The following is a 22,948-nucleotide window of genomic DNA, read 5'->3' as shown; positions in this document are numbered from 1 at the left end:
TGTGTGTGTGTGTGTGTGTGTGTGTGTGTGTGTGTGTGTGTGTGTGTGATAGACAGAGACAGAAACCAAGTAGGGAAATAGTTAAAATCACTGTCTTAGAGAAAAAGAGAATACTATCAGGCAGAAAGGACATGGACCCAAATGAACAAGAATATGGATATGAGTCCTTATTTGGAAATTGTGATATATAATTTTTGGATTTGTTCAGAATCTTATTTGGAAAGTTTTAATTAGTGGGACCGGAGGGATAGTTATGATTTATTACTTTGATTTTGTAGGTAAAAATATTCCTTCTAATGCCATTTGCAGTTTATCAACGTTTCATGATTAGCTATGACGAAAAACAGTTTATTGGCCTGTTGCCATTCTTCCGGGGATGGAGACCTCTAAATTTAACTAGACTGGCCCATTGATGACAAAAGTCTGTTTCTAGGACTGTCCTGAAGAACTTTCCAATTTGATAAGACCTACTGGGATTTTTATTTCTCTGACACTGACTTCGGGAACCCAATCACCTTTATGGCAACATTAGTAAGAAGAGGATGGAAAAAAAAATCACTGTAGAACATATTAAGTAGATGTGTCTTCATAAATGTGTGTGGATGAAAATGAGGATTCAAATTAAAGTTCATTGTTGTTATTCAGTTGTTTTTAGTTGTTTTGTGACCCTATTTGAGATTTTCTTGGCAAGGATACTAGAGTAATTTGCCATTTCCTTCTCCAGTTCATTTTACAGATGAGGAAATTGAGGCAAACAGAGTTAAATGAGTTGTCCAGGGTCATACAGTCAGGAAGTGTCTAAGGCCAGATTTGAATTCAGGAAGAATAGTCTTCCTGACTCCTTGCCTGGCACTCTATCTGCTGTGCTACCTAGCTGCCCCAGATGAGGTTCAAGATAAAGTCCAGGTGTCTTTAAGTCCAAGAGTATTAAGTTAAAGTCCTGATGCTTATTTGGAAATTGAGGTAATAATGTAACTAACTGTTTTGACTCAAAGCTCAAATCTCAAAGTTTTAGTCATTTCAGAAAGAATATAGGCACAAGAATATTATTCATCTCTAGCTTTATAAATTAATATTGTTCTATAGGTCAATCAAAAGGTAGCATTACATAGTGGAAGGAGAGTTGATTTGGGAATCAAGAAGATCAGAGTTCAAGTCCTGTCTCTGACACATTCTGTCTTTGTGATGATGGGCAAGTCCCCCAAACAGTTTATGTGCCCAACAATGTTTTTCTTTAAAAAAGAGGGAAGAATAACCATATATTAAGCTCCTCTGTTAAGCACTGTACATATAGTGCATTGATCCTCACAACAACCCTGAGAGGTAGGTGCTATTATGATCCCCATTTTACAGTTGAGTAAACTGAGGCAGGCAGGGTAAATAAACAGCAAGTCTCTGAGGCTGGAATTGTACTCAGGTCTTCCTGACTCTAGGCTCAGCACTCTACCATTCCAACACCTGGCTGCCTCAAAGACTTTTATGACTCCTAAATGATAGATTAGTTGTTAGTATACATTGGTGAGTTTCCATAAGGGAAGCTCTTTACACTACTGAAATCTCAGGTGCTTATCCACCCACCCCCCAAAAATCAATTAATAAATGGATTAGTTTACAGTCTTCAGCATGGCTATGTCTGTATAACACTGAAATGTAGATGTTTCCATGGAAACATTATGTAGCAAACCATCTGTACCAATGACTGCATTTTTCACTTTTCATCCAAACGTGTTCACACAGGGAAGACACAGCCAGCTTACGCTGCTGAACAAACAAGCAAAGTATTATATGTCGGGCTTATTACCAATCTATCATGCCACATATATGAGGTTAGAAATAGATATAAAGAATGTGTTTTTGTAGTTAGTGTTTTTTCCCCTTTGGTGGCAAGCTAGATTAAAAGCTAAACATCTCACTAAGGAATTGCTAACTAGACAAAATGTTGTTGTTGTTTGTCTTCATTCTCAAAGAGGACCATGACATCAGGAAGATGATGCCATGATACTTGCAAATGAACTGGATTTAAGGGAAGGAGAGCTATTCAAGGTCACCAGTCTCACTTTCTCTTCCAGGGCCATCTGGGTACCAGTGGCAAGATATAGAATCCGCAAATAAAATTACTGTATGCACTTAAAGAGTACTATTCTTTGGCAGCACCATTCTTTAAAAGGTTACACTAGATACTTAAAGCTGAATATATGTAGATATCAGACTCTTGAAATAATATGAACACGTATATCCAACGTAACAATCACTAAATTTTCAGATGACAAAAACTGTGTTGGATCATAGAATTAGTATGCAAAAGTTACCCCTTAGGGTGGAGCATTTGGCCAAATGAAATAATATAATACTTAATAACGACAGCTAGAAAGTTTTACACTTGAGTCCAAAAAGTCGACTTCAGTACAAGAGCAGAAATGTGGCAAAATGGTCATTTAAAACAAGGTCTGCTAATTTTTAGTGAATTCACCAACTTGATATGAATTAAATAAGCGATACCAGTCTAATTTAAACCCTCACCACCTCTTGCCTGAACTATTGAAATAGCTTCTATTGATAAAAACCTCTTAACTCATTTCCCTACCTCAGCTCTCTCCCCTCTTCAAGCACCTCTCCTTATAGCTGCCAGTAATTTTCTTAAAATATAGGTCTGGCCATGTCATTTCCCTACAAAATAGAATGCAATGAATGATCAACTGTCACCCCTAGGATAAAAACTGTCACCCCTCTTTTTTGCATGTAAAAACCCTTCACAACTTGGCTCTGGCCTCTTTTTCCTGGCTTATTATACAATACATACTCTATGGACCAGCTAAACTGACCTTGCTTTTCCTCACAGGAAACACCCCATTCCCATTCTCTATACCCATGTGCTAATTGTTCCCCATGTCAGGAATTTACTCCCTCTTCACCTCTACTTTATAGAATCCCCTATGTCCTTCAAAAATCAACCTAAATACACATGACACCTTTCCTGATACCCACTCCCTAATATTGTCTTAAATTTATTTTCATGAGTGTACATATATACATGTGTATATATTTGCATACCCCTATACGCCCATGTATCTCTTTATGGGGGTACATGTTGGTTTCCCATTAGAATGTAAGCTCCTTGAGGATACAGATTCTTATCATTCCTGTCTTGCTATCCTCAGTACTTAATACCTGATACGTAGTAAACAAAGTTCAGTGATCTATCAATCACTTAGTATGGCTGCCAAATGACCTATTGGTTGCATTAAGAAAGAGAGAGCTTCCAGGAATAAGAAGGTCATGGTTCCACTTTGCCTTGGTCAGATCACATCAGGAATATTATATTCAGTTCTGAGTGCCACATCTTAAGATGGGCATTGATAAGCTAGAAAGCATCTAAAGGAGGGAAACTAGGACAGTGAAGTGCCTTAAGTCCATATCATGTCATATGAAGGCCTATTGAAGGAACTAGATATATTTAGTTTAGCCTGAGGAAAAGCCAAATAAAATATAATTCTATTCGGTCTTTAAGAATCTGAAATACTATTGTGTGGAAGAGGTATCAGACTGGTACTATTTGTCCTGGAGAACAGAGCTAGGACCAGTGAGTTGATACCTTAAAGTGGAAGTTCTTGGTTTGATGTCAGGAAAACCACTTAACCATTAGTTATTGGAAAATGGAATGAGGTGACTTTGGAGGCAATGAGTTCCCTCTTTGATTGGAAGCCTCCAAACAGAGTCTGATGACCATTTATCAGTTGCATTTTAATGAGATCTTTTTTCTCATGTTTTTCTCATGCACCATGGACTGAGCTCCCTTTTAACTCTAAAATCCTATAATTCTGTGTCTCTCTCAAACTGTATATGGAGTAAGGCCAGTGACCAAACAGAAGGTATTAATAGCAATATATCTTAGATGTGACTATAAAGTCAAAAACAAATACCGAATATGTGAACATGGTACCAACTTGGATTTACTATTATAACTATTATGTCCATTATTTCACTTGTCAGTGCTGTAAAATTGACTTTGTGATTCATAGAAAATGTCCAATTTTTCATTCATTGGCAAATACATAAAAGTGAACAATTTCTCTCTCTCTCCGTCTCTCTCTCCCTCTCTCCCTCTCCCTCTCTCTCTCTCTCTCTCTTTCTCTGGATATGTTGAAATTCTCAGTTTTACATTATATTCTTTATAAATAATTGTACACCGCTGTACATAAGAAAAAGATTCGAACCCTTTTGGAGTCGTAAGACCTGATTTTGAATCCTTGTTCTGCCACTTACTTGATCTTTGTGACTTTTGGCAAGCCATTTTATTTCTTTGGGTCTTGGGTTTCTTAGTTGGAAGGAATTAGATACAATGGACTTTGAGGTTCCTGTGTTTGCTGTCAGGAATACCTAGGTTAAAATTCTGCTTCTGACATACTAGCTGTGTGATTAGAGGCTTAACCCAAACATACCTCAGGTAAGCTCCTATGATTTATTTAATAAGTCATAGACAGTTGCATTTTTTCTCCTCAGCTTTTGCATTCTCTCTTTATATGTAGCATATACTAATCCTCACTTTTTTATCAAAATGACATACACAAATTAATAAAAAAATTCTTACCAAACTCCTAACTCGTGCATAATTACTTTTTTTGCTTTTTCACACCTGTTTTCCTATTTTCATAATTCTCTGACCTTTCCCTCTTTATATTTCTTAGAGCATATCTATAACAGTACAATAACTCTCCTCTAGAATGTTTATTTCTGTTTGCATTACCATCAAAGTAAAGTCTTAAAGAATATATGTGTTTCATATCAATAGATTTTGTAAGAAAAGTGCATCGAAGACATAGGCTCATTCTGTAGCCCTGATTTAAGTCCTCCAGTGGCTTTGATGATTCCTCAGAAATGTCAAGGTGACCTTCGCAGACAAGGGTAGTCTCCTCAACTAGTAGAGATCACTTTGACCCATCCTTATTTGGTGGTTGAGGTTCTACTCCCCACCTCAATTAAAGTAATCATAGAATACCCAAACACCTTAAATGAAACAATCCATCAATTAGTAGTATAAATTAGGTATTAAGGAATTTTGCTACAACTCTACCATAATGTTTTATAAAGACATTCAGTTTGGGGTCATTGAATGAAGGTAGCATTTAGTTTCAACTCACTCTTCTAATGTACAACTTTATAGGTATATGTGTGTGTGTGTATATATATACATACACATATGCATACATACATATATATGCACACATATATATGTTTATAAATTTTTTGGGAGAGTATGCTTTTAGATGGGGCTGCGTGGTTATTTTGTACTAACTTATTACTATACCATCCTAATAAGTACCTTTGCTAAAAAGCTAATACATCTGAAAAAAAAAGCTAATACATCTGGCTGACTAATTGTTATTGGATAGCACACTGAAGGTCTAGGGGCTTAAGACCTACAATAATAGAAGTATAGACCTTCAGGATTATCCCTAAAATCCTTAAAGAATGATTGTAGTTTTGGGGGGAGGCCTAAAGTATATGCTACATGCAGAACCAGTTTGAATAGTCATCCCTGGAAACTGAGTACCATCTAAATGATTCCTATGACTAACAAGCATGAGAGCAGTTCTGTAGAATTACTAAGGAAGAAGTGACAGGGTAACCCAAATAAACAATGTAATTAGGAGGCTTTAATTGGGCACATGATGCTTCATTAGAGCCAATACACTCATACCGTTATCTATTCCTAGAGTATCTTTCTTCAAGACTCTGTATTCCCCAAGGTTCATTTCTCCATGGCTCCTTGCTCCTTTCCTTCCATTCTCTCTCTCATTGATTGCATCCACTCCCATGAGTTCAACTTTCATTTCTACACAGATAAGATCTATTATCTCCAGTCCTGACCTCTCTCAATACTAAATTACAATGCAGTCCTACATTTCCGACTTCCGGCTTGAATGTGTATGTTTCCCTAGAATTTTAAACTTTTATTTTTTTGAATTAGGCCTGTTATGTCAGTGGTATGTGAAACTCCCTAAATGAATTAAAATTTATCACGACAAAACTTAAATTCATCCCTAAAAGCACCTATTCCTACCAACATTCATGTTTCTGTTTAGACCAACATCATTTAAGTCACCTGCAATTGAAATATTTGAGTTACCTTTCAGGAAGATCAAATACAACTACCACTTTATATCTAGGCCACCATGGATCACCAAATTAGACAATACTTCACATCCCCTCCACCTCTCCACTATCTTTTTGCTTGCATTCTACCTCTTACTTTAGGCTCAATAATCAAATCAATATTGCCATTCTACTATTATTCCTAAAAAGGACCCAGCAGTTGATTGCCCTATTGATCAACTCACCATCACTGTGACACACTAGATGCTCCCTTTTATGTGTGTGTTTATATATACATATATATATAGTGTTTGTATGTATATATAGTGTGTATATATATATGTGCGTGTGTGTGTGTATATATATATATATATATACACACACATATATGCAGTCTCCTATACAAATGTAAGCCCCTTGAGCGTAGGGATGTCTGGCTTTTCTTTTTGTATTCTCAGGACTTAATATAGTGCCTAACAGAAAGAGTATGTACTTAATACTTTTTGATTCATTCTTCTTTATTTTAATTTATTTATTTTTAGTTTTCAACATTCACTTTTATAAGATTTTGAGTTCTAAATTTCCCCCCTCCTTTCCCTCCCCAAGACAGCATGCAATCTGATATAGGTTATACATGTACAATCATACTAAATATATTTCCACATTAGTCAGGTTGTGAAAGAAGAATCAGAGCAAAAGGGGAAAACCACACACACACACACACACACACACACACACACACAAAATGAAAGAGAAAAAGAGAGAGAGAGAGAGAGAGAGAGAATAGTATGTTTCGATCTGCATTCAAATTCCATAGTTCTCTCTCTGGATATAGATAGCATTTTTCAACATGGGTCATTAGAATTGTCTTAGTTAATTTATTGCTCAGAAGAGCTAAGTCTAAGAAAGTCAATCATTGTACAATGTTGCTGTCGCTGTGTACAATGTTCTCCTGGTTTTGCTCACTTCACTCAGCATCAGGTCATGCAAGGCTTTCCAGGTTTTTCTGAAATCCATCTGCTCACCATTTCTTATGGAACAACATACTACATTAATATGCCTCAACTTGTTCAGCCATTCCCCAGAACAGCTGGTAAAAAATGGACCTTTTGTCTTCCAGATGGATTTTTAGCCCTACAAAATATTTGTTGGTAGTTTGATTGGCACAACACTGAATAAGTAAATTCATTTAGGTAGAATTATCATTCTTATTATATTAGCCCAGCTTACCCATGAGCAACTAGTAATACCTTTCCAATTATTTAGATCTGACTTTATTTGTGTGAAAAGTGCTTTGTAATTATGTTCATATAGTTCCTGAGTTTGTCTTGGCAGGTAGACTCCCAAATATTTTATATTTCTACATAACTTTAAATGGAATTTCTCTATCTCTTGCTGTTGAGCTTTGTTAATAATATAAAGAAATGTCGATGATTCATGTGGGTTTATTTCATATCCTGCAACTTTGCTAAAGTTGTTTATTATTTCAAGTAGTTTTTTAGCTGATTCTCTAGGATTCTCTAAGTATTCATCATATCATCTGCAAAAAGTGAAAGCTTTTTTCCTTCTTTGCCTATTCTAATTCCTTCAATTTCTTTTTCTTCTCTTATTGCTAAAGCTAACATTTCTAGTACAATATTGAATAACAGTCGTGATAATGGACATCCTTGTTTCATCCCCGATCTTATTGGAAATGCTTCTAGCTTATCCCCATTACGTAAAATGTTTTCTGAAGGTTTTGGATAGATGCTACTTATCATTTTAAGGAAAACTCCATTTATTCTTATGCTCTCTAGTGTTTTTAATAGGAATGGGTGTTGTATTTTGTCAAAAACTTTTTTCTGCATCTATTGAGATAATCGTATGATTTCTGCTAATTTTATTATTCATATGGTCAATTATTCTGACAGTTTTCCTCCACTTCTACATTCCTGGTGTACATTTTACCTGGTCATCATGTATTATCCTCATGATAAGTTGCTGTAATCTCTTTATTAATATTTTATTTAAAATTTTTGCATCTATATTAATTAGGAAAATTTGTCTATAATTTCCTTTCTCTGTTTTGGCTCTTCCTGGTTTAGTTATCAGCACTATATTTGTATTACAAAAAGAATTTGATAGGACTTCGTTGTCTATTTTCCCAAATAGTTTATATAGAATTAGAATTAATTGTTCTTTAAATATTTGGTAGAATTCACTTGTAAATCCATCTGGCCCTAGTGAATTTTTTCTTAGGGAGTTCATTGATGGTTTTCTCCCAATTTCTTTTTTCTGAAATGGAGTTAAGAATTTTATTTCCTTTTCTGTTAATCTGGGCAGTTTATATTTTTGTAAATATTCATCCATTTCACTAAGATTGTCAGATTTATTGACATACAGTTGGGCAAAATAGCTTCTAATAATTGTTTTAATTTTCTCTTCATTGGTGGTGAATTCACCCTTTTCATTCTTGATACTGGTAATTTGTTGTTCTTCTTTCTTTTTTTTAATCAAATTAACCAAAGGTGTATCTATTTTATTGTCTTTTTTTTTCAATAACACCAGCTCTTAATTTTATTTGTTAATGCAACAGTTTTCTCAATCTCAGTTTTATTAATCTCTCCTTTGATTTTCAGAATTTCTAATTTGGTATTTAATTGGGGATTTTTTATTTGTTCTTTTTCTAGCTTTTTTAGTTGCATGCCCAATTCATTGATCTCCTCTTTCTCTTTTTATTCATGTAAGCATTCAGAGATATAAAATTTCCCCTAAGAACTACTTTGGCTGTATTCCATAAATTTTGGTATGTTGTCTCATTATTGTTATTCTCTTGAATGAAGTTATTGATTGTTTCTATGATTTGTTGCATAGACCACTCATTCTTCAGGATTAGATTATTTAGCTTCCAATTAGTTTCTAGTCTATCTTTCCATGGCCCTTCATTGCATGTAATTTTCATTGAATCATGATCTGAAAATTATGCATTTAATATTTCTACCTTTCTGCATTGAATTGTCAGGTCATTCATTCTTCTTTTGACTACCATATGTTGATATCACCAATATACTGCATTCTTGATGGGAGAGAGTATCATTTTTCTTTACTATGTCCCCATTAACTAATGTAGCACCTTCCACTTAGTAAGCACTTATCTCCATTTTTTTGTGTTTCTTCATTCATTGTAAGCTCTTCCACAACAGGGGCTTTGCCTTCTATTTTTCCCATGTTTTCTCCCAGAATGTATAAATTTCCTACTGTTACGGTCCTATAAAGGGAAATCACTCTACTTTGATGTATATTAAACAGTGTTTTTATTAAAGAAAATCAAATTTTAGGTGATATTTGATGGAGAGACTGAGAATCCTGATGGTAATAGCTATTATGCCTAAAGGGGAAAAAAGTTAGGATGCTGTGAAGCAACCTATTGGCACAGGGAATAGCACTGTACTTGTGGGGATTTATGCAATTTGGGGGCTGTTGGTTAACCCACATTAGTTTCAGTTTGAAGACTGTATTTTTTCACAGAGACCTCCTGATTTTTCTTAAAATGTCTAATCACTTTTAGTCTTGTACTTTACATAATTGATAGATATTGTAATTGGGGATTAAAGATTGGAATCACTGCCTTGAATATTCGAAGATCTTTGTCTTCTGTCATATGAAAACTGATCTGGGCTGAGATTCTGTTGAATTGTGAATGTTCAAATTATGTCACTGGACTGGAGTTTAGGTTATTCCCCCCTACCCACACTGTTCAATCAACCACATTACTTTAACTCTGAAGACTTGAAGCTATCAGCTGCATCTTTATTTTCCTTAGATCTTTACCCCTAATCAAACAAATTTATTTAAAAGAATTTTCCTAGAGATGAAAAATCTCACTTTATCCTACTTTAAAAACAATAGAAACATACTGCACATTCAAAAAGAAATGTTCTAGAAATTACGATAGTTGGACCAGGATTTTTTCCCTCTACATCATGAATTATCTAATCTCACTTGTGAGCAACCGATTCACTATTATACTGTATTTTTTCTCTTCCCTCCTGAATGTTGGGAAACATGGTACAATTGATTAGAAATGCACATACATTTTAGAGGCAGCTAAAACTCTTTGTTAGCCCACAGAGAAAATGCCAGCAGAAACAGAGCTCATGAGAGTGCCCTCTCAACAAAGGCAATACAGTAAGTATACAGAGCTGCCTTCTACAACCCTGAAGTCCTCAATCAGTGCAACTGAACTGCATCTCCCTGAGAGGAAACACAGTGTTCCTTATGAGATCACCCAGAGTCCTAAGTAATGATCTCAGTTCACCATTAGGGGCTGGCATCCAGATCCTGTGTTGCTTGGCACACTTACTGTTTGTGCATCATCAGTCCTAGTCCTGTGAATGAGATCCTGTCACAGGCGGAAGAATTATGTTCTCCATAGTGAATCTCGCTGTTTTCCTGTGAAGAATGGCCTGCTCTGAGACCAACCCAAGCCCAGCCCTCTACTGTGAGGACCTTCTTTTTGTCACATTCCAGTCCCACGAATGAACTTCTGATGTGTGCGTACCAGCCCTGCTCAGATCCTCATCATTTTCTGAAGAGCTTTATTGTTATGATCTAGTTCCAGCTCAGTTCTAAGTTATTACTGGATAGGAACAGTTTACACAGATAATCCTTTTCCCAGTAGATTTTACCTCTACTTTAAAAGAATATATGAAAAACTATGTCTAGGTGACAACTGTAAAAGTCTCTAAAGATATTAGAGGTTAGCTATAAAGTAAAGAGAGACTTATTTTGGTAGCAATGTTATTGATTTAAATTCCTATGTCACATAGGTGCTATGTACTATAATACGTTATTGTTTGGTCATTTTAGTCATGTCCGACTCTTTGTAAACACATTTGGGGTTTTCTTGGCAGAGATACTTGAGTGGTTTCCCATTTCCTTCTCCAGCTCATTTTACAGATGAGGAACTGAGGCAAACAGGGTTAATTGACCTGCTTAGGGTCACACAGCTAGTATGTGTCTGAGTTCAAATTTGAACTCATGGAGATGAGTCTTCCTGACTTCAGGCCTGGAATTCTATTCACTGCACCACCTAAACCAACATCATTTCTGGAGTGCCGTGGTAGCAACGAAAAAAATGGAAAACATAGTCATTTCAGTTTAATATTTGTTTTGAGTTTGAAAAAATTGATTTGACTTCCCCTTATTACCAAAATTGTCTTAAAGCACTCTTTTATTGGATATGTGTGTGTATACATATATATATATACCTATATGTATATATAATATACAAATATAATGATTTGTACATATATAGTATTTAGACCACTGCTATATGATAACCCTCCATTTCTGTACTCATTTTTAGAATTTACATAGTAAAAATAAATATTTGAATGGCCTAATTATCTTTGGTTTAGATGATAACTGGACTTAGAGTCAGGAAAACCTGAGTTTGAATCCTGCCTCAGCTACTTACTAGACATGTGATGCTGGGAAAATCATTTAATTTTTATCAATTTCAGCTTCCCTGTCTATAAAATGGGGGTAACAATAGTTCATACTTTATAGGATTGTTGTAAGGATTAAATGAGATGATATATGTCAAAGTGTTGGGATTTTCCTCTTTACCTCAGTTGATGTAGTCATAGAATTTAATCACACACAAGATGAGCCTTTAATGTGAAAACAAGATCCACCTATATTATAAAAGAGTTACTTTTTTATGAGGTATGAATTCCTCTCTGAGCAGAAATTAAATGAGAAAACAAACTGGCCAGTCCATTGGGAGTCTTAAATAATGAAGCCCTGAGAGATATTCAAAGACATTCAAAGGTTTGTTCATTTTCTAAGACCCCTGCATAGGAGGGAGGAAATGATTTTTTATTTCCTGTCACCTCCTTCCACCAGTCATGATGTATAGCAGTGACTTGATCAGAATAAGACACATTATTTACCAGTTCACTAATTCCCTGATTCAAGAGATCGCGGATGTATAATTGAGGAAGAGAGAAACAGGGAGATAAACACTCAAAAAAGAAAGCAGTTTTAAGGAGCTATCCTTGACCATCTAAAGTTGACTCATGCAGAAGAGAAGACCCTAGGAACCCAACTTGAGGAAATTATGGGAAGAGAAGGGATTTCCATGATTTTCACTGTCAAGATTTGTGAGATGCCTTTGACATATTTAACCTACATATGTGCCTCACCACCATTATACTCTGTTTGGGCCCAATCTTTCCATGGACACTGTGTGTATTTATAGTAAAATGCACCCAGGTTTATGGAGGGCATATTTGGTAACTCCTCTTCTTACTACAGTATCTGAATAAATGTCTTTGCTAAGAGCTCATTAATTCTACTAACTGATTACTAATGGGAAATACATTGGTGCTTGTGACCTACAGTCATAGGAATAGTCACCTACAGGATTACCCTTAGAACTGGGGTAGATAACAGTCACCACCATCTAGGAACCTAACCCTTGAATACAAATTTGGGAAATTGCCCAGAAAGTATGTTACATATGGAAAATACTTTGCAAGTCTTAAAAGGATTATATAAATGTATATTGTTTTATAGTTACTCATGTTAAATGCTATCATTTTTATATCATTATTGTTATGAATTGGGACTCAAGTTTAAATACTCTTATGTGAAATTGTTTAAGTAAACCATAAAATAAAACAAGCAGAGTAGTTCAAATCTTTGGTCCATCTCTGATGGAATTTGGATTTTTTGGTTTTAGGTTATATCTAAATTTAGACTTCCATTCTCACTGTGTTTGAATTTTCTCCATCTTCAGTTCCTTAGCTTTTATTTCCCTTAACAAATATGATTATAATGCTTGGTGTGAAGTTCCCAGCTGCTTTATTATCCAGTGAAGATTTATTTTTGTTATTTCTGGCTCATGGATGGCCTTTCTCTCCAAAGGAAGGTCTCAGTGTATGCCCCTTCTTTACTGATTCCTTTGGTTGCCCATAATTGTTTGGAACAGAATTATTGACTTTTTTAAAACCCTAATTGACTCCGTGGCTATCATCAAAATGTGTTTCCAATGAATTTCACTTAAAATGTTCTCATTAACAGCACTAAATGGGATCTTATTCTCTCAACCCCTAATTTTCCTACTCATTTTTCCCTCAAACTCTGTAAAGCGGTATTTACATCATGTTGTACTACTTCATTTCATTCTTTGAAGGAAAGTGTATAAAATAATATCCACTAACATTTTACATTTTATTTTGATCTAGTTTTTTCCTACATCTGACTGTTTCCTAGATTCTTACCTTAGTTTTTTTTTTTATTTCACAATATTCAGTGTAGTCGTTTTGGGGGGTTTCTGCTTTTAAGTGACGTACACCATCATAAAAATACATTAAATCTACTTTAAATATCACATATCAGATAATTTTGGAGTTGGAAGGATTCATCCTCTTCCTTTGCTTTCATTTCCTCTTAAATGGAACGTTAGAAATTAAAGATGGGAGGGTGGGATAGGAAATGCACTAATTAAGTCATCTCATCTTCCTTACACTGAGAAGGAATAATTCCCTGAACTAAAATTCCTAGTGATTCTTTTCAATTTAGTTTTACAGCTCTCAAGAGATTTTCCTTGTCATTTTCTTGACATAAAACCTAAATTTTCTTATCCATAATCCCCACCTACCGCCCTTTTATGACCTCAAATATCTTGTTGCCCATCTGAGTGTCAAATACACATGAAAATCAATGTTAAGATACTTTGTATGCTTTTACACAAATTAATGGTTCTCTGGCTAGCTCCCAGGTAGAGTAAAACAGCAAGCTTGCAATCACTGCAAGCATAAAAAGTGTTGGTAGGCTGCCTAAAGGATTGCCTACTGTCCTCAACTGAGATAGGCTGCCATCTCTATGGAGTCAAAAAGATAGTTTACTAGTTAGCTTTGACTCTGCCTCTTTCCAATATATATTTTTTTCAATACATCTTTTGTCTTTTGCAGTTTCAAGAGACAAAGGAAAAAGAATTTGCTAACACCAAAGAACATTGTTCTGCACTTATAATGAGTGTTTCCCTCTGGACGCCAAGGAAATTTATTATACCAATTATGAATATTACTACCTGCCCCCCTCTTTTATCAGAGGAAAGACCTGAAAGGCTTAAAACTATTAGAAAATTAAAATGAGCCAGCAACCCATTGTTACTTCTCAAATGTGCTGAAGGGCAAGTTTCCAGAGCCCAAGTGTCTAATTATATGAATATGTAGAAGCCCCATGAAATAGATTGACTTTCCTTCTTTGATAGAGGTTACAGGATAACACCAATATGATTTGTTAACAAACATCCTGATACCCTGACCTCTATCAGAAAATTACATCTTAGTCTCAGGTAGGGATCTTGATGATGTCTTCTGCTCACTTTCCTGGATGATGACATGACAACCAGGTTACTGAAAACAGATGTCTGAAAACACAAGACTATGTTTTCTTCCTTGTTTGAATCATCTACATTGTGTTAGTAAACAAGATATAGTATGCAAGTACATTTTGTAATTTGAATAATTTCTATCTTTCTAACTACATTATTATTACTGTTAATTCCAATGATAATGAGTCTTGCCTAAGTGTAAATCTTCAAGTATCAAGTGCTCTTTAAAAACCTAAAGTTCAATTTGGAACAAGGTTGAATATTTTAAAAAGCAAATATGTCCTTTTCTCTGTGGCTGCATCTGTGAACATGTGTGTGTGTGTGTCTGTGTGTGTATAAAGGCATATCCAGAAATTGTTGCAGGCTAACAATACTGGAACATAAAAGGAACAAAACAAGAAATTATCAATAAAACATTAATGTTTCACCACTGTATTCCTGGACACATATATATATTCACCCTTTATTATCATTTCACTTGTCTTCCCCTTTCTTCCTTCTTTCCTTTCCTTTTTTCCCCCTTTCCTCTTCTCTCTTCCTCCCCTCTTTCCCTTTCTTGTTCCCCAAGAGAGGGCAACTGGGAGGTTTTAGAAATATTAGGTAATTCTGCTTCTGTACTTGAAGTAGCCAGAGAAAAAAATATTTCCTTCTTCACTTTGAGGCATTGGCATATCTCAGGAATTACAGCTGAAAGATCAACACAAGACAAATATAAATGGGATGCTTTTGATAATATCTCAGTGGATAGAACATTGGACTTGAAGTCAGGAAGACCCAAGTTCAGATTCACTTAGTAGCTGTGTCACCATGAGCAATTCACTTAACCTCTGCTTGCCTCAATTTTCCTCGACTGTGAAATGGGCATAATAACAGCACCTACATTCCAGCATTGTTTTGAAATCAAATGAGATATTTGTAAAGCACTCAACACAGTGCCTGGCACATAATAGGCAGTACATAAATGTTTATTCACTCTGTTAGTCGCTATCATCTCAATTTTACATGGGTTCTACCCCTGATTAAGCCCTTTCCTCACAATGCATTTATCCTAAGGCCCCTTAGGAATGATACTTTCACATTTTTGTAGTAGACTTCTAGTGACTCCACAATAGTGCTCTTCTATGAAAGAAAAATCTGATGGAAAATGAAGACTTCAGGAAAGCTTTATACCCTGACTGGTTTTAGAACAGGTACGTCTCTATCACATATAATTTATTTTGGACTGGTTGAATGCCAGCATCACTGATGCAATCCCTTATAATGACACTCAAAGTCCTGACTTTTCATTTCCCTTTTTTTCCTCTTAGATTCAGAATATGACAGAATGATGTAAAACTTTCTAAAATCTTTCTCTGAGACCATATTATGTTGTTCCTGTGATGAGTACACTATTGCAATATAACCCCCTGGCATCCTAGAAACCTGAGTTTCTGTGAAACATTAGAAAATTCCCAGAGGAAGTGAAACCCCAAACTACAGGTGTTTAACTAGAAAAGTCCCTCAGTGAGTGGTAATTATTTCCTCACCTGCAATAGTCTCATTGACAATCAACCGGGTGATAAGCTTTTGCAAGGTCAAGTTTTGCAAAGATCTTCTCCCCAGCAGGAATCTCTAAGAGTTGATTGATTGCAGCCTCTTCTCAATGTGGGAGCTGTTGAAGTACATTATTAACGTGGTACCAGTAATCTTCTGAAGCCTTATCTTGTCATTAGGATTAGGCCAACTCAAAACCCAGGAAGTTCCAATACCAGGCTCAAGGGCATCTTGTTTCATTAGCAGCTCAAGTTCAGCTTTACGTTCTCTTTTTCTTAGGGCAAAAAGCATTTTTCTTGCTTTTTTGGTGAACTGGTGCAAAGATTGAATCCACATAGCACTGGTTCCTACTTCCTTAGAGAACACTGTAGGGAATCTATTGACTAGTTTCCTTTTTCAAGGTAGTGTAATGCTTTGAGAGCTTTGGATACCATTCTTAGTAGTGTGGACTAGTTCTTCCACTTCTCCCTCTCCTTCTGTAGGTACTTTATATATTCTTATGCTGTTTTTTGTTATCTAGTCATTTTTCAGTCTTACCCAACTCTTTGTGACCCCTTTTGGGGTTTTCTTGGCAAAGATACTAAAGTGGTTTGCCTTTTTCTTCTCCAGCTCATTTTACAAATGAGGAGACTGAGGCAAACTGGGCTAAGTGACTTGTCCAGGATTACACAGCTAATAAGTGTCAGAGGCAAGATCTGAACTCAGGTAGAGGAGTCTTCCTCACTCCAGGCCTGGCTCCATTTAGCTGTTGCCCCCATCCTTAATGCTGTTTACCAATTTTATATAATAATTATATAATATATATATCAGCATATATATATACATATGTATATATACATGCATACATACATACATACATGTTTCCTCCCTTCATTCAAGCACATAGTCTTATAGGTTTCATGTTTTCATATGATTTAAAACAGAAAAAAGGTCAATATATTCTTATTGAGGATGAGAAAACTGAGTTTCAGAAAGGTGAAGTGACTTGTCTTAATTCCCACAAGTAATAAAGAGCTGTGCTACATCTGTTTTCTTTAAAATCCAGCACAAAACCTACTGCCTTAGGCATCAGAGTCAACTTCTAAGTGTTTTTGGAAATGAACTGAATTGAACCAAAACTAGAGTCAACTTCTATCGTTCATTGAGTGCCACTTATGAATATTCCTGCCATCCTAATAGAATAAAACTCTGAAGTTTTAGTTAAAACTAAATAATCAAAATCATATGATATGATCATATGATAATCAAAATAAATGATGTGAACCCTAAAAGTTCTGGGTTTCCTATTAATACATTTCAAATGATGTACTGTCTCAGGCACTATTTTTTGCAGAATCTATGTTCTGAGTCCTTGCAAGTTCAAACAAAGGGTCAGTTTAACCTTTCATGGCTACGTATTGAATCCACTGCTCTGGTGGATCACATATTTACTATAAATTTTGGGGGAGTTACTACCTGCCTGAGTATCATGAACAGCATTCTGTTAAAAATGCTTTTCTCTTAATTTCCCTAACATTGTGATGTGGTTTTAGGGGCTATGATAATTCACTGAGGCTGTTTCACAATTCAAGTTTGGTTGGAGGTCTCTAACATGAGTTCATCATACAAAACAGTTTGGAAACATATCAGAAAAGGAATCTCAGAGAATATATTGTTAAGACATATGGTGAAACTGCTGTACAAACAATGCCTTTGTTAACTTACAGTTCCTTTTGACATTTGAATATCTGAATTATCACTTATGGTTCTGGTTAAACAATTCCACTTATAATTCAATGGACTAGCACTGAGAAGGGATATTGAACCTTCAAATCACCTGTCATTATTAGTAGGGTTCTTCCTATCTATTGATATTCTGCCTGAACTTATTCCCCAGTGCTTAGCATACTCCCACTTATACTCCCTATACTGGTGAGAATGGACCCTTGACCAATGAAGAAGCAACCTTCCTTTCTAACCTCTGCTCTCTGCTTTTTTTCATTTTTGTCCACCTCAGCCTTACCTTCACCCATAATGTTCCTCTCTTGATTTGCATATCCCTTTCACTTTACCCACTAGAAATTATGTTCTGTAATTAGTAAACTTTCTTTCATTTTAGACCCCTTTCTCTTTTATTCCCTCTTTCTTCTGGCACTCACTAAGAACAATACTCCTTCATCTCCCCCCTCCCCCACCAAGCTCATGCTAAGACACTGAATTCCTGCTCATCCTTTACAACCCTGATTGCACTTTCTCTCATACCCCATGTCTCCTCCCCCACCAACTTACTGGTCCCAATGAGGGAATAGCTATACTACTTTTTCTCAGTGATACTTGAAGACTCTCCCTTTATTGTCATTTAGCAACCATTCCTACTTGGAGGTTCACTTTGTTCAGATTTATCATCCTATTCAGACCTATTGGCCATTATCTACCACTACCCCCAGGAATGTTTCCTTCATTCTCAAAAAGTTAAGTGCCTGGCTAACATTCTTTCTCTCCATTCCCATCTTCTGCTATAATATTAGGTGATTACAACATACATACATGTACATTATACATATATACATACACAGGGAAGTGTGTATTTATAAACAGACATATAAGAATATAAATATGTAGATACATATCCTTCTCTGTACTCACATAGCTATAAGTATTGTTAAGGCCTTCATCCCCTCTCACCAGGATTGTTGTATAGCCTTCTAATTAGTCTCCCTGACTCATGTCTCCTCATTCCACTCCATATTCCACAGAGCCTCCACTTTATGAAAAATGCTTTTCCTAAAGCAAAGTTTGAATTAAATCACTTCAATAATCAGTAGTTTCATTACTCACTATTATCATTAGGATCAATTATAAACTCTTTTTTTTGACATTTAAAATTCTTTGTATTCTAGACCTTTTCTGTCTTTATAATCTTCTTATACATTATCCCTCTCCACATACTCTATGATCTGATCAAACTGGTCTGCTTACTGTTCCCCATTCACAATGCTTCATCTCTGGTCTCTGAACATTTGCCCCACATGTTCCCCATACCTTCAATGTTCTCCCTTCATCCTTCTGTCTCTTACAATCCTCTGGATTCCCTCAAGGCTCAGTTCAAGCAATACTTTCTGCGTTTGGCTTTTCCGAGTCCCCCACTTGCTAGTACCCTCCCCTTAAAGTTACGTTATATTTACTGTGTATATGTCTTACGTATAGGCATAGATACGTGTGTGTCTCATGATAACGTCAACTCCTTGAGGATGGGGACTCAGCTTTTTCTTCATATCCCTAGCACTTAGTATACTGCCTGGCATTTACTAAAGGATTAATAAATGCTTGTTGATTGATTAGTTCCTCTAAATGATTAGTCCCTCCAGGGGTACATGGCAACCTAGCCACTCCTTATTCCATTAATCTTGTCCACGTCCTCCTTTAAATTCTGTGCAGTGGGTCTACACAATGTGCTGGAGGCCATTTTATGTCTTTTTTTGTTTTTTACAAATTTGCATATGATAATGCAATACCAGTGCTATTTATCTGCTATTCTAGTATCCAAATGGCCAGCATATATCCTTTTTCAATCACACATCTACCGAATGATATCTTTTTATGTCACTTTTTAATGCAAGTAATTAATCATAACAAGCTAAAGTATACCTACTATGAATCTTTCTTCTTAACTCTCCATATGTATGATTCTTCACATATTTTGCTGTTTCATGATTCGGAATAATAGAACTTTACTTTAAGAAATTTACTGTTGGGGCAGCTAGGTGGCACAGTGGATAGAGTACTGGCCCTGGAGTCAGGAGGACCTGAGTTCAGATCCAGCCTCAGATACATAATACTTATTAGCTGGGTGACCCTGGGCAAGTCACTTAACCCCATTGTATAGCCAAAAAAAAAAACAAAAAAAAAGTTTACTGTTAAAACGATAGGTTTTGATTCAAGGATCATCTAGGGAACATCGAAAGTGCTACATCAATTCCAGACCCAGCTCATTGCCCATCTACAGTGTCTGCCTACCTCCTTGTCTACATAGGTGGAATGGCTATGTTCCCATAGAGAAATGATACCTGTGGTCTAAAAAGTGATTGGGTGGTTATAGATTTAGAGCTGAAAGGGACCTTAGAATCTAATTTGATTAGAGTATATTTGAGTCGAATCCCCTAATTTTACAGGTAAGGAAACTGAGACTTTCCTGGGTAGCTCTTTTCTACTTCTGCAGGGATGTGATAAAAAAAAGTGGGTAGAGGATACTAAAAAATACAGTTTTAATATTGTGCCTAATCATTAACTGTTGTTACTCTAATGTGAAATTCTCACTCTGTGAACTGACCTACTAGTAGTAAGTGAAACATCTTTCATGAGACAGTTGATCATCTTGTTTTACAGAGATTATTAGCACAAATTTAAAATACCACTACATGGATAATTTCAGCAACTCTGCTGTTAGAAAGGAAATGGGAGGAAGTATCTTCTCATAACTCTTGTTTGTACTCAGACTGGTCACAATCATTTGAAAACATTCAATTTCCATTGTTTTATTACTATTCTAGTTTTTGTTTTCATTGTTCTGTTCTTGTATCTGTTGTTTTTCTCATACTTAGTCCTTGACTTTGCATCAATTCATGAGTCTCTCCAAACTTTTCTGTGTTCATCATATTCATAATTTCTTATACTATTTCAATATTCCATCACATTTACATGCAGTAATTTGTTTCATCATTCCTCAAAAAAAATCTCAGATGGCATTTCTTCCAAGAGTAAGTGGTTGAAAGTACATCAGTGACTATGATCCCATGTAACCATTTTCTTATCTCTCTAAATTTTCTTCATGAGAATGATGTTCAGTACATGTATTGAAGGTGCCCTTGATTAATACACACACAAACACACACACACACACACACACACACACACACACAAGAAGGAAAAAGCAGGTTAACATTCATGATTGTTTACTTCAGACCTTATCTTTGCAGTCACACAACTGAATATTTTGAAGAATAATTCCCCCAATTCTTGGTGTTCTTTCCCTCTTCAAAGATTCCTTGAACACTTTATGTGCATTTCCCCATTGTCACCAATCACTCCTCATCCCGTAATATAAATATCTGTCTTTTATGTTACATCTCCCTTGTAGACTGTAAGGTCCTCAGGGGAAGGACAGTCATTTTGTTCCAAATCAAAGCAGTCATTTTCATTTCTGATCACCTAGCTCACAACATAGTAAGCATGTCATAATTTTTATTGGATTGGATTGGTTAACTCAAGGATGTCTGTCATGTCAAGGTAAACGGGAAGGGCAAAAAAAGTCCCTCTATAAGAATCCCAACAAGTTACCTGGCTAACATTAAACATATCCAAGCAGCCATTTAAAGCACAGATTGAACTCAGATCCTAGGATAGGAGATCGCATTGAGTTTTACTACTTGAGGACGAAGTTTGCCTATGGTGCTTACCTTCAACATATTTTCTGCTCTTTGTTGGAATGGGTGTTGTTTCATGCCTTGAAGTGAGGCACTATATGAATAGACTTTCACATGACACTTTGTTTATTGTTACAAAACCCCATTCTAGAAAACACAGCAGCATACAGCTATGGGATCTCAAAAGGAACAGAACACTAACAGGAACTCATTAAGAATAAAACCACTAGCATCGGAATACAATGCCTCCTGGTATGCACAACAGTTTCAAATCATTTAATCTCACCACATGCCATAATTAATCTTTTTATGATAAATGGGGATGGAGTTTATTTTTACTAATGTTTTTTAGACAAGAAATGTTGCCTATACACATAAAAATACTTTATATTTTTAAATAAAACCCTAAGATCATTAAAGGTTGGATTGAATTCAGGAAATATGCCTATTAATAATAAGCCTATATCTTTTGGTTCAGAGAACCCTCACTGCTAGGCATATAGTCTGAGGAGGTTAAACCTGTATTTATTATCTGATGTATACCAACATAACAAGACTTTTTTTGTCATATCAAAGAATTGAAACATAATAGATGCTCATCAATTGAGGAATGACTGAACAAATTGTAAAAGAAGAATGTGATGAGATGCTATTACACTCTAAAACCTAAAGATTAAGAAGAATACAAGGAGGCATGGGAAGACTTCTATTAACTGATACAAAGTTAAATAAGCAGAACAAGAAAACAAATATGCAATTACTATAGAAATGGAAAGAAAAACAACAATAAAATAAAAACTGAAAACTGTATAATTACAATGACCAAACTTGCCATCAAAGAAGAGATATGAGAGCTCTTATCTCTTCCTTCTTTGGAGAGTTGGGGAATTACGGGTGTGAAACATTGCTTCGATGTCAGACTTAGTTGATGTGTTGATTAGTTTTGCCAAAGTGCTTTTTTCCCCTCTCTTTTTTATTCTTTGTTGTAAGAAGTAGCTCTCTATGTGGGTGAGGAAGAGGGAAAGGAATATATTGGAAAAAGAAAGTGATATAAAACTATATCAATAAAAAAAACTTTTAAAAAATAAACCTGTCAATTCTTCTAGGAGGAAAAAGCATCTAAATTGTTTTACATGATTTGTTACTGTCTTGGTCTGACTACATAGGAAGCTGCTTTGAAAATAAATACCATTAACTATTTAGAGCAAAAGTAAAAGTGAATAGCAACTTAAAAGAAACGACAGTCTAAGATGATGCTTCATTTACTTGTAATAGCTTCTACCTGGACCCTTTCAAAAAGATATTAACTCAGAAAATTTGGAAATGGTTAAAAATGACTTCTAATACCACCATTAAAAATCTTATTTAATATTTTATTTTTCCCAATTACATGTAAAGACAATTTTAACTATTTTTTTTCAAATGTTGTATTTCAAATTCTCTCTCTCCCTTTGCTCCCCCCTCCTTGAGAAGGCAAGCAATTTGATATAGGTTATACATGTGTAGTCAAGAAAAACACATTTTCATGTAAGTC

At 35.5% G+C, this 22,948-nt stretch overlaps 1 protein-coding gene across 1 annotated transcript in view; it reads left to right on the top strand.

Annotated features, from left to right (window-relative positions):
* MAGI2 (membrane associated guanylate kinase, WW and PDZ domain containing 2) overlaps positions 1-22,948 on the top strand; it is a 1,168,341-nt gene that overhangs the window by 574,964 nt on the left and 570,429 nt on the right. The gene's annotated exons all lie outside the window — the stretch shown is intronic.

This window comes from Vombatus ursinus, unplaced genomic scaffold, assembly GCF_900497805.2.
Source record: "Vombatus ursinus unplaced genomic scaffold, bare-nosed wombat genome assembly UNPS02014830.1, whole genome shotgun sequence".
Lineage (NCBI taxonomy): Eukaryota > Metazoa > Chordata > Mammalia > Diprotodontia > Vombatidae > Vombatus > Vombatus ursinus.
The sequence above is the reverse complement of the archived record's forward strand: the minus strand, read 5'-3'. Positions and strand labels throughout refer to the sequence as shown.